Source organism: Gossypium hirsutum, chromosome A13, assembly GCF_007990345.1.
Source record: "Gossypium hirsutum isolate 1008001.06 chromosome A13, Gossypium_hirsutum_v2.1, whole genome shotgun sequence".
NCBI classification, from domain to species: Eukaryota; Viridiplantae; Streptophyta; class Magnoliopsida; order Malvales; family Malvaceae; genus Gossypium; species Gossypium hirsutum.
The window spans coordinates 28,819,467-28,831,759 of NC_053436.1; positions in this window are offsets into that span (position 1 = coordinate 28,819,467).

A 12,293-nucleotide genomic window follows, 5' to 3' on the forward strand; every position below is an offset into this window, starting at 1 on the left:
AATAGAATTGGGGAATTACTTTTGGAAAAACGATTGAATTAAGACAAAACCTAAGGAAAAATCCACCTAGACTTCACTTGTTATTTGACTCTGAATCAGACGATTTATTCATTTGACTTGATCCGTAGAAATCCCTAAGTTATATTATTATCCCTCATGAGACTAACAACGTCTAACCCTAGGTTGAACAATTGAAATCTCTTTCTAATTAACTCCCTAGGGTTGCATTAACTCGATCTATGGATCCCTTTATTAGGTTTCACCCTAATCCAACAAAATCTTGTCACCCTATCTCTAGGCACGCAATCAACTCCACTTAATTATGACAAATGTACTCTTAGACAGGGTCTATTCTTTCTTTGAATAAGAGCTTAACTTGAATCAATATCCTAGAATATCAAAACAAGAATTAAGAACACATAATTAAGAATAAGTCAAATATTTATCATACAATTCAGATAATAATAACAAGATCTGTCTTTGGTTTCATTCTCCTTAGGTATTTAGGGGTTTTAGTTCATAACTAAAAAGGTAAACATCTCAGAAGAATAATGAATACAAAACATAAAGAAAAACCCAAAACTCCTGAAGGGAAATTGAGAGGAGATATTCAGTCTTGATGATGAATCCGACTTCTGAGATGGATCAATCGACTTTCCTTGAGCAGTTACCTGCTTCTTTCTCTGTGGCCCCCCTTTTTCTCCTCCTTTAGGGGGTATTTATAGGCTTTAGAATGCCTAAGAACCCTCAAAATTGGCCTTTTCCGAATTGGACTCAATTTGGGCTCGACAGGGACACGCCCGTGTGACACACCCGTGTGAGATTACTTCAGGCCGTGGTCAAGCCTGTTAAATAGGCGCGGGCGTGTGGTCCACCTGTGTGAGTCGTGCTTTGATTTTTCCAAATTGACACGGCCGTGTGGTCTGCCCATTTGAGGAGGTCCAGGCCGTGTTGATTACGTTGGCCCATTTCTCTGTTTTTGGCCCGTTTATCGTTCCTTTCACTCTCCTATGCTCACCTAAGTATAAAATATGTAACACCCCTCACCCGTATCCAACGTCGGGATAGGGTTCGAGGCGTTAAACATTCACAGCAACACATAACATATTACCAACCATGCATGGCAAACAAGCATATGCACATCACCAATATCAAACATAACATAAATAGCTAGATTTATAAGTTAGAATCATTAGCTCACTAAAGACCAATATATTTGGCCAAATTATAATAACACATGTTATAAAACTAGGTCCCTATACATGCCACTCACTTTATAATTCTAGCATATGTGTTTATACTGTCAAGGTGTTGGCTTGATAGTGTAATGCCGCTTCCGACGATCTCCAACCCTGAGCTAACTTGACAATACTAAAAGAAATGGAAAGGAGGGGGTAAGCTTTATGCTTAGTAAGCTCGCATGAAATAATAATAAGCAATTTACTAACATGCTTTCCATAGTAAAACTAACCCAATTGTACATTTACACATGTTCTGGTTAAGCTGCTTTCTTGAGTCACAGTCACTAAATCATTTATATCTGGAGTTAAAAAACTCCAAATTAAGATCCGTAAATTTTCCCAGAAACTAGACTCATATATCTTTCCACCATATAATTTTCAGAATTTTTGGTCTAGCCAATAAGTACAGTTTATTATTCAAAGTCTCCCCTGTTTCGTTGTTTGACAGCTTCGACCTTTCTTCACTAAAATTTATTTATCTCATAGTACCAGACTCGGATAATGTTCTTGTTTGTTTCTATTAAAATTATATAAGCATATAAATTATAACCCATAATTATATTTCTACAGTTTTTAACAATTTTTCCAAGTCAGAATAGGGGATCTCGAATTCATTCTAACACTGTCTCATAAAAATTAGAATATCACATAATATACAACTCTTTTGCTCCCCTTGTTTCCTTTATATGAAAATAGACTAATTAAGCTTTAATTCCATAATTTATTTGAAATATAATTCAGCTTACAAAATTTTTTGTGAATTTTCAAAGTCAAACAACTGCTGCTGTCCAACACTGTTTTACTACTAAAATTCACTCTTACATAATTTCACTTAATTCATTTTTTCTTATCGAAGTTCACTCAAATATCGAGCATATTGCTCAAAATTTTCTTAAACATATACCTGCACTTATTCATCATATAATCATGTTCACATGTATTTTTACTTAATCGATTTTTCTCGTTGAACTCTTCGGAATAATAACTGATACTTAGTTGCCTGCACATATTTTCAAACTTGTAGCCAAAGCTATCTGGTATGCATAGTAGCCTGAATTTAGTACTACACATGTGACCAATTATCCGGTACACGTAGTAGCCTGCACTTAGTACTACACATGTGACCTAACCATCTGATACACGTAGTAGACTACACTTAGTACTATTCACGTGATCGAAGTTATCGGGTACGCATAGTAGCCTGCACTTAGTACTACACATGCGACCAATTATCCGGTACACGTAGTAGCCTGCACTTAGTACTAGACACGTGACCTCACAATAGATCATTCGTATCGTTTCTATTCCGAAGGTTCAATCGGGAAATTCCTCACTTTCCAACATGTTACAATTTATTCATAGTCCTTTTTCAATTTGCAATTTACAACAAATAAACATTCTATAGGCAGCCACATTTCATATGATAACAAAATATAATAAAATAAAAAGAATCGATAAATTATTTATGTATAATCTTACCTCGGATCCAGAAATGGCAATTTACCATTCTAGTCCACAACCTTGTATTTTCTCGATTTAAGCTCAAATCTCGATTTCCTTGATCTATAATATCACGTTTAGCCTACAAATTAGTCACAAAATTCATATGAGTCTAAAAATCATATTTTTACAAATTTTCATTTTGACCCCTAAACTTTTACATATTTGCACTTTTGCCCCAAGGTTCAGAAATTAAACTTCTTCCTATTTTCTTATGTTTTATGACATACTGATAATTTTTCCCTTCTACGGCAACATCAAATTCTCACTCTAACATGTACTTATGAACATTAGGTATTTTTACCGATTACACCGTTTTACTCGTTTTCACGTAAAATCGCTTAGCAAAAGTTGTTTAACACAATTTCAAGCTCCATATTGTACCATTAAATATCAAAACACATGCATATCATTCATGGGTAAATTTTTAAACATAAATCCTAGCTCAAAATAATGGTAGAAATGAGCAGATCATGTTACCGGGATTTCAAAAATACATAGAACATTTAAAAAAAGGAGATCGAAATCACTTACCATTAAGATTGGAAGCTTGGCCAAACCCTAACCATGGCTGCTCTTGGTACATTCTACTGTAGCAAGAAGAAAGTGACACATTTGGAGTTTAAAATTTGTCTTTTAATTCATTTTACCCCTAAATGACCAAAATGCCCTTTTTACTATTCTTTCAAATTTTACCCAATCCAGGCCATTTTTGTCCAACAAGTTATAAAATGGTTTAATTATCATTTAAGGACCTCCCATTTAAAATTTCATAACAATGTGATACCTTTAACATGTAGAACTCAACTTTAGCACTTTTTACAATTTAGTCCTTTTTACTAAATTGAGTGCCCAAACGTCGAAATTTTCGAACGAAATTTTCACGAAATCATTCCGTGAAATTGTAGACCATAAAAATATAATAAAAATAAAATTTTCCTCATCGGATTTGTGATCCCGAAACCACTGTTCCGACTAAGCCCAAAATCAGGATGTTACAAAATATGAAATTAAGGCATTAGGAGCATCAAATTCACCAAATCTAAGGAAAAATCATTCATAAAATGTCGTAAGCATGGGATAGGAATATGTAGAAATTACGGTTTATCAAAATGCTCATTCACTCATTCATCTTTGATGGAATGCAACTAATTCATTGTATAATTAGTCACTCAAATACTCAAAAACATGATTAACCCATGCCTTTGTAATGTCAACATATCTTCTATCCAACCCATCATGCTTTCACATGGCATTCCACACCAATTTCATATTCATTCATCATGCTAAGCCTACTTTCAATTTACTCAATTATACCATAGTTTTGGTCATACTTATTAGCCATGATTCATTCATTTAGCACATGTGCCTCTCATTACACATCTCATCCATAAACAATCACGTCAAGCATAATACATTGCATGCATGCATAGTTGATTACTGTTACACCCAAATATTCAATATGAACCATATCACATGGCCATATACAAAATGAATCAAATATTACCATAAGCCAACACATTTGGCTAGACCAATATGACATATAACAAAAAGACTAAGTCCCTATATATGCCATACTCAAAATGTTGAGACTAACTATACCCAATGTCCAGTTGATAGTGTAATCGAGTCTCCGACGTCCTTCGATCCCTGAGCTAGCTTGGCGATACTATAAGAAATAGAAAAGAGAGGGAAGTAAGCATAAAGCTTAGTAAGTTCACATGCAAATAAATAGCAACATAATCCTGAATATTATACAATTAACATAACATAATTAACATATATGTCATCGTAGTTTCATAGGCATAACTTACTCATTTTTAATCTTACCAAAATTTCATCACATACTGAGCTCCTTCATATGAGTTTCTTGTACATACCTGTACCAACTCGTAACACATTCTCATAATTCCTCAACATTGATTTACTTGTTAAATAACCCACTGATTTACTCGTTGAACACTTGGAATACAATCAAATACACAGAAAGCTTGCATATAGTGCTGCATATGCAGCCACATGCTACCTCATATAACATATCACACATTTCTCGATATCGAGCTAGTCACGAGCCTACTCACAGAAGCTAACAGTCAAGATGTAACTACACAGGCTGCTTACACAAGCTGACATGTACCCGCAACACATGCCGGGCTACCCAGCCACCGGTATAACGTACAAGACCAGCACCCAGATTCACATAGTCACATATACACATAATCTCATAAACTCATAATCACATAGTTCCCAGTGAAATGTCACATTGTATCCTAGATTATTCCTAAGGTTCAAAAAGATTTTTCTCGATATCACATATTTGTCGAACTCATTCACAAAGTCATTCTCATTGACCATTATGTCATTCATACACTCATCATAACAATTAAACATAGAAATTCATACATTAATAAAGAATTAAAACATGGTACAACATTGCATTATTTACACATGAGCTTACCTCGGTACAAAATATGGACAATTAATTCGATTTAGTCTGAAATTTTGTTATTTCCCCGGTCTAGGTCCGGACTCCGTTTTTCTTGATCTATAATAGCAAATTCAGCTCATTTAATCATCCCATTATTCAAATCAGTCCAAAAACTATATTTAGGAAAAATTATAGTTTTTTCTCTAAACTTTTACATATTTAAAAATTAGTCCCTAGGCTCGTAAAATGAAATGTGTTCATTTTTTTGTTACCCAAGCCTAGCCGAACTTATACCATGCCCATATCAGCCCACATTTTCCTTTATTTCACATTTTTACTACTCATGTTTACACCTTTTGCAAAAAAGTCCGTTTTATGCATTTTTATCAAAAATCACTTAGTAAAAGATGTTGAACACACATCAAACTTTCATTTTCTTCCATTAAACATCAAAATACAAACATGTCATACATGGGTCAAATTTCATACATGAACCCTAGCTCAAAATATTGCTAGAAATTGATAGATCATACTTTAAGGACTTCAAAATGCAAATAACATTAAAAACGAGACTAGGGAGCACTTACAATCAAGCTTGAAAAGTTTAAAACCCTAGCTATGGAACCCTTGCAAATTTTGGCACACAAGGAAGAAGATGGACACAATTTTGACTTGATTTTCCCTTTTTATTATTTTATTTACCAAAAGACAAAAATACCCTTAAGGCCTTTCTTTTAAAATGTTCCTATTCATGCCCATTTTTGTCCAAAATTTTAGAACTTGGTCAAATTGCTATTTAAAGACCTCTAATTAATGGTCCAGTGCAATTTCATGCTTGAAGCTTCTAGAACACAAGTTTTACAACTTATTCAATTTTGTCCCTAAAGTCAAATTGGACACTTTAGTCATAGAATTTCATCATGAAAATTTCACACAAACATGCAATCATATAATGTACCATCAAATAATCATAAAATAATTATTTCTATTTCAAATTTTTGGTCTTAAAACCACTATTTTGACTAGACCCTAATTCGGGATGCTATAATTCTCCCCATTAGGGATTTTCGTCCCTGAAAATCTTACTAGTGAACAGGTTTGGGTATTGGTTTCACATGTTTTCCTTAGTCTCCCATGTAGCCTCTTCAACTTGTGTCTTTTCCATAAAACTTTTGTAATATCCTGATTTTTGGGTTTTGTCGTGATTCTCGATATTTTGGTAAAGTTTTTAAAATTAGATATTTGGTGTTGAAATTCATAATTGGAGGGTGTAAATGGGCTTATGGAAGGCCCATGTGTTGGCTAAAACCCGGTAGAATTTTTGAATTTTGGACTTAAGAAGTTAGGGGATTTGGATAGGTGGTCTTATTAAAAATTGTAAGTAAAATGTATCACAAAAGAGCCTTTGGTAAAGTGGCTAAGTGATGCCACTAGGGAGCTAAAAAGGTGGCGTGTAAGTGGTTGGGGGAAGACCTGGGTTCGATTCCCTGTGATGGCAAAGGTAATGTTAATTTTTTTATGCTTTGAGCAGGCAGGAGTTGTAGCCGAATGGAACTCTGTGGGAGAGAGTTTGAATAAGTCAAACGCATGGATTAAGGAGGGATAAGGGGAGAGATTTTAGGGATTTGAGAGGGAGGTAGAGTTAGCCGATTAGAGGGGATTAAGGAGGGGATTTCGGCAGAGGGGTGTTAGGGTAGTCTTTTCAGCATTTAGGAATTTAGCTGTGTTGTTTTCTTCTGTAAACCAGAGTCTCATTCGTTTCTTCTTTTTTTTCTTTCTTCTTCTCTAGCTGAACCACCACCCTTCCATCCACTTTTCCTTCCTTTTCTTCTCCGAAACCTTTTCACTATTCCCTCCCATTCATCTACTACTTCTATCTTTACTTTTACCGAAAAGTCACAAAATTCGAAACCTGTGGTGCCGATTTCTTGTTGACCAGCAACTCTCTGTTTTCCTTCACTTTTTGGTGGCCAATCCCTTTATCTTCTAGGCTTTAAATGGATTCAAGAAGAGAGACTGTGGTAAGTATTCGTATTCTAAATCGATTTCAATAGTAACTGTTGACAAAAGCCGAAACCCCTATAGTTTAGAGAGGTGGCTGATGGGAGATATAAGCCTTATTCGGCTTCTTCATTTGTTTTTGTTTGGGTTCTATGGTGGAGTAGATACGTTGGAGGAGCAGCAAGGCGTGGGGTGTCGATTCGGATAAGCTTGGATCATCGGAGTGACTAAATCTAGATCTAATCATCAATTTCGGCAAATGTATGAATTCTAGGACCATTATGGATGGTGGCCGAATACGTAAGTGTTAATAGGTAGTCTTCGATTTGGTTTAATTAGTAACATGATCTAATCTATAAGCGGTTGATTATAGGAGAAATTGCGTAGGAGATCTCGTCAAGGAATATCGCAAATCAGGTGTGTAACAAACCCTCTTTCGTAGCTTAACTCGATATTTGTCGAAAAGCCGAAATGCCGAAATTCTGGCATTTCGAGGACTCGTGAGCATACGAACGCTCATAGGTTAGTTAGATTCACTAATTTAGATGATCAGGATCGTTGGAACAGGTAAGGGCACGATTTGGTGCACGATGTTAAGTTGGGCCTCGAGGGGCTGAAATCGGGCCCAATGGGCTTCCGGACCCATTTGGGTAAATTTGGCAGAAAATGGAATTCTGTCAGATTGCACGTTAATACGGCTAAGCCCATTATGGAAGATGGGCTAAATGGGCCTAGATGACTAATTCGGCTATGTAGAGCCCATTAGGGGTTTTTGGCCCAATAACCCGGTTTCGCTAAGAATGGGCTAAAATCGCTATCAAAACACATGAAATTGTTAGTAACTGATAATGAACATAGAGAACCCTAATATTTGGTAAAATTACGAAATTACCCTTATAATATGAAAATGACCATTTTACCTCTAGGGTTTAATTATGAGTTTGATGCATGAGATTTTGATATATATATGATTTGATACGATATGCACATGATGTATTCATTTATGCATGGGTTGGGTTTATATGGATGGAGGAAGTGGAAAAGGGCTTTTGCCCCGGTTTATCAAAAAGGGCTTTTGCCCCAGTTATTAAAAGAGGCCAAGCCTCTAGTTATATGATAAAGCAGCTATGCTGCCAGTGTAGAGTTTGGTTGGGTGGGTTGAGTTATTCCCCACATGGAGAGCTTGGTTGGTACGGGTGGAGAGTAGCGGTTGGTGGGTTGAGTAGTCTCCCCAAATGGGCTTGCATATGTTCATTGATGTTGCATGTATTATTGAAATGGGCCTATAGGCCATATTGTTACAGTAAAGGCTTCGGCCCTGTGATATGAATAATGGAAAGGCTTCGGCCCAGTGATATGAATAATGTAAAGGCTTCGGCCCAGTATATGTTGAGATTGAATTTGGGCTTAGGCCCAGCAGGCTGATGTTGTTTTGGGCTCTGGAAGGGGCTTGTTACACACTGAGCATCCAAACTCACCCATTTCCTTAACCTTGCAGGTGAGCTTTGATTTGGGGACTTAGAGCCGGAGGGGATTCAGAGTGGCCACAGTGATCTCTTTTGGGCTTTTGAAATAAGTGATTGGTTTTCTTTAGTCTACCTTATTTATTATTTATTTTTGGGTTGTAATAAGGCCATTTTAACTTTATTTTTTTTCCTTTTCTGGGATTATTTTATTTTTAATAACTTTAAACCGGTTGATAATAATTCAAATGGGCTAGACCTAGAACGCAGTTTCAAAACGATACTTGTTTTCAAAATAACACAACGTCATGATCATTCGATTTATCAAAGATATCTACTCAAAGAGATTTCAACCCGTTCTAACCAAGTGTGGCAATGGTTGTGGGCATGTCTAGGATTGGATTCAATCGAAGAGCTTGGTACTTAAGCAACCTTCATGGCTCACCTCCTCTGTTACGGATTCCTACCTGGTGCTTAGCTTCCATTCACTTGGTTAAGCTTAACAAAAGTTGGTTTCGAAAATTTTTTTAAACCCAAGAAGGGTATTTTTGGAAAAAAATTCAGAAATTATTGTTTTAAAGAGACTTTTTCCAAATTTGTCGTCTTCAAAATACACATGTTTTGAGAATTTGATTTTATGGAGGTTAGATTCTTCTAAGTATTCTGAAATTTGATATGGCACACTGAATCCCCGGCACGAAGTCTGCAGGTATACTCTCTTTTACGTTATGTGATAATGATATGATGCTATGAATAGAACTGAGACCTTACTATGATACTTTAGATAGGGTAGAGCTGTAAACGGTAGGAATGAGACTTTAGCTAGGCTACGACGTTGCGAAAACAATCCTTGAACTGCTACATTTCCATAAGACATCTCGTAATAAACAATTGAACATTATACTAATATCATAAAATTCGTAATCAGATAATTTGATATGAGTACAAGAGGAACTCATGGACGAGGCTGCGGACGTGGTCGCAAAAGGGTGCAAGCTAAATCTTCATCCTCAGGGCATAGGCCAGCTGAGGAGGCATTCGTGCCACAGGCAACTGAGACTGGGTCATATGATTGGGCTGCGAGGGATGATGCTTTGTCCCAAGCAATGTTAAAGGTTTTAGAAAGAGTTACTGGAGCTAGCACTGGGACAGTAAATAAGGGATCCATCTCGGAGCGACTTCGGGCTAACGGAGTAGAAGTTTTTATGGGCGTATCTGGAGTAGCCCCAAATGTGGCTGAATATTGGCTAGAGGCAACAGAGCGGATTATGGACGATTTAGATTGCTCTGTAGAGCAAAAGCTGAAAGGGGTTGTGTCGTTGCTACGAGATGAGGTATACCGATGGTGGATCACCGTGAGGGAGAGTACCCTGATTGAACGAGTAACCTGGGAATTGTTCAAGACTGTTTTTAAGGGGAGGTTTGTTGGAGCTAGTTATGTGGATGCCCGTCGAAAGGATTTTTTGAATCTGACTCAAGGTAATAAGACTGTTGCGGAGGATGAGGCAGAATTCTTGAGGCTGAGTCGATACGCCAGCGGGATAGTTGCAACTGAATATGAGTGCAGTGTTCGATTTGAGGATGGCCTCCGCGATGAGCTTAGGATGCTGATAGCTCCACAAGGGGAGCGTTATTTCACTGCATTGGTAGAAAAGGCTAAAATAGCCGAGAAAGTAAAGAGAACTGAACGACAGAATCGTGAGAAGGATCGACCCAGATTTAGAAGGGATTCAGAACCCTCGAGTGCTACAAATAGGTATGTTAAAAGAGCTAGAATGGAGGAACCGGTTCGAGCAGTTCCAGTGAATACTTTTAGACCGCAGGTTTTCAGGGACTGTGGTAGGGTGCATATAGGGGAGTGCTGGAAGCGAACTGGAGCATGTTTTTGATGTGGGTCAAAGGAGCATAAGTTCAGAGAATGTCCTCGGAGAGCAGCTTAGGAACTAGCTGCGGAACAAAGGGTTGTCCAACCACAGCGAGGAGGACCACCATCACAGAGAGGTCGTGGGCAAGGTAGAGGCGACAATGGAAATGGACGAGGACGTGGGGCACCTGGCAGGGGTGCTGGACATGCTGAAGCTCGACAGTCGGCATTGGTTTATGCTGTACGACATCGTAAGGAGGGTGACGCTCCTGATGTTATAACCGGTACGTTCTTCATTCATAGCACGCCTTACACTGCTTTGATTGATGTGGGTTCCATTCAGTCGTATGTTGCTTGTGATGTATCTGGGGCTTTGGGTGTGCTTCCCGAGGAGACGGTGAGTGGGGTATCGGTGATAAGCCTTTTAGGACACTCGGTTAAGGTAGATAAACTCTTTAGGGCGGTGCCTTTAGAGACACAAGGTAAAATATTTGTAGGAGATTTGATGGAGTTACCATTTGGGGATTTTGATCTTATCTTGGGAATGGACTAGCTAGCTAAGCATAGGGCGACGTTGGATTGTGCTACTAAAAGAATGGTACTAAGAACTACAGAATATGAGGAGATAATGGTCATAGGGGAACGAATGAATTATTTGTCCAATGTTGTTTCGGCTTTAAAAGCCGAGACTTTGATTCAGAAAGGTTGTGAGGCGTACTTGGCATTTGTAAGTCAAGTTGAACCTGAGGGGATAACTGTAGAGTCAGTTACGACCATTAAAGAATTTCAAGATGTATTTCCGGAGGAACTTCTTGGATTACCTCCGAACAGAGAAGTCGAGTTCGGAATCGACTTGTTACCTGGAACAGCTCCTGTGTCCATTGCGCCTTATAGGATGGCACCAAAGGAGTTGGTAGAATTGAAAGCACAAATTTAAGAACTGTTGGATAGAGGGTTTATAAGACCAAGTGTTTCCCCGTGGGGTGCACCAGGGTTTATAAGAGGCGATGCGTCAGCAGTACCCTCAACTGTTTGGATCAGGTAAAAATTTCGAGGCCGAAATTTCTTTAAGGAGGGTAGAGTTGTAATATCTTAATTTTTGGGTTTTGTCGTGATTCTCGATATTTTGGCAAAGTTTTTAAAATTAGATATTTGGTTGTGAAATTCATAATTGGAGGGTGTAAATGGGCTTATGGAAGGCCCATGTGTTGGCTGAAACCCGGTAGAATTTTTGAATTTTGGACTTAAGAAGTTAGGGGATTTGGATAGGTGGTCTTATTAAAAATTGTGGGTAAAATGTATCACAAAAGAGCCTCTGGTAAAGTGGCTAAGTGACGCCACTAGGGGGCTAAAAAGGTGGCGTGTAAGTGGTTGGGGGAAGACTTGGGTTCGATTCCTTGTGTTAATTTTTTATGCTTTGAGCAGGCAGGAGTTGTAGCCGAATGGAACTCTCTGGGAGAGAGTTTGAATCAATCAAATGCATGGATTAAGGAGGGATAAGGGGAGAGATTTTAGGGATTTGAGAGGGAGGTAGAGTTAGCCGATTAGAGGGGATTAGGGAGGGGATTTCGACAGAGGGGTGTTAGGGTAGTATTTTCGACATTTAGGAATTTAGCTGTGCCGTTTTCTTCTGTAAACCATAGTCTCATTCTTTTCTTATTTTTTTTCTTTTGCTTCTCTAGCCAAACCACCACCCTTCCATTCACTTTTCCTTCCTTTTCTTTTTCGATACCTGTTTACTATTCCCTTCCGTTCATCTACTACTTCTATTTTTACTTTTGCCGAAAAGTCACAAA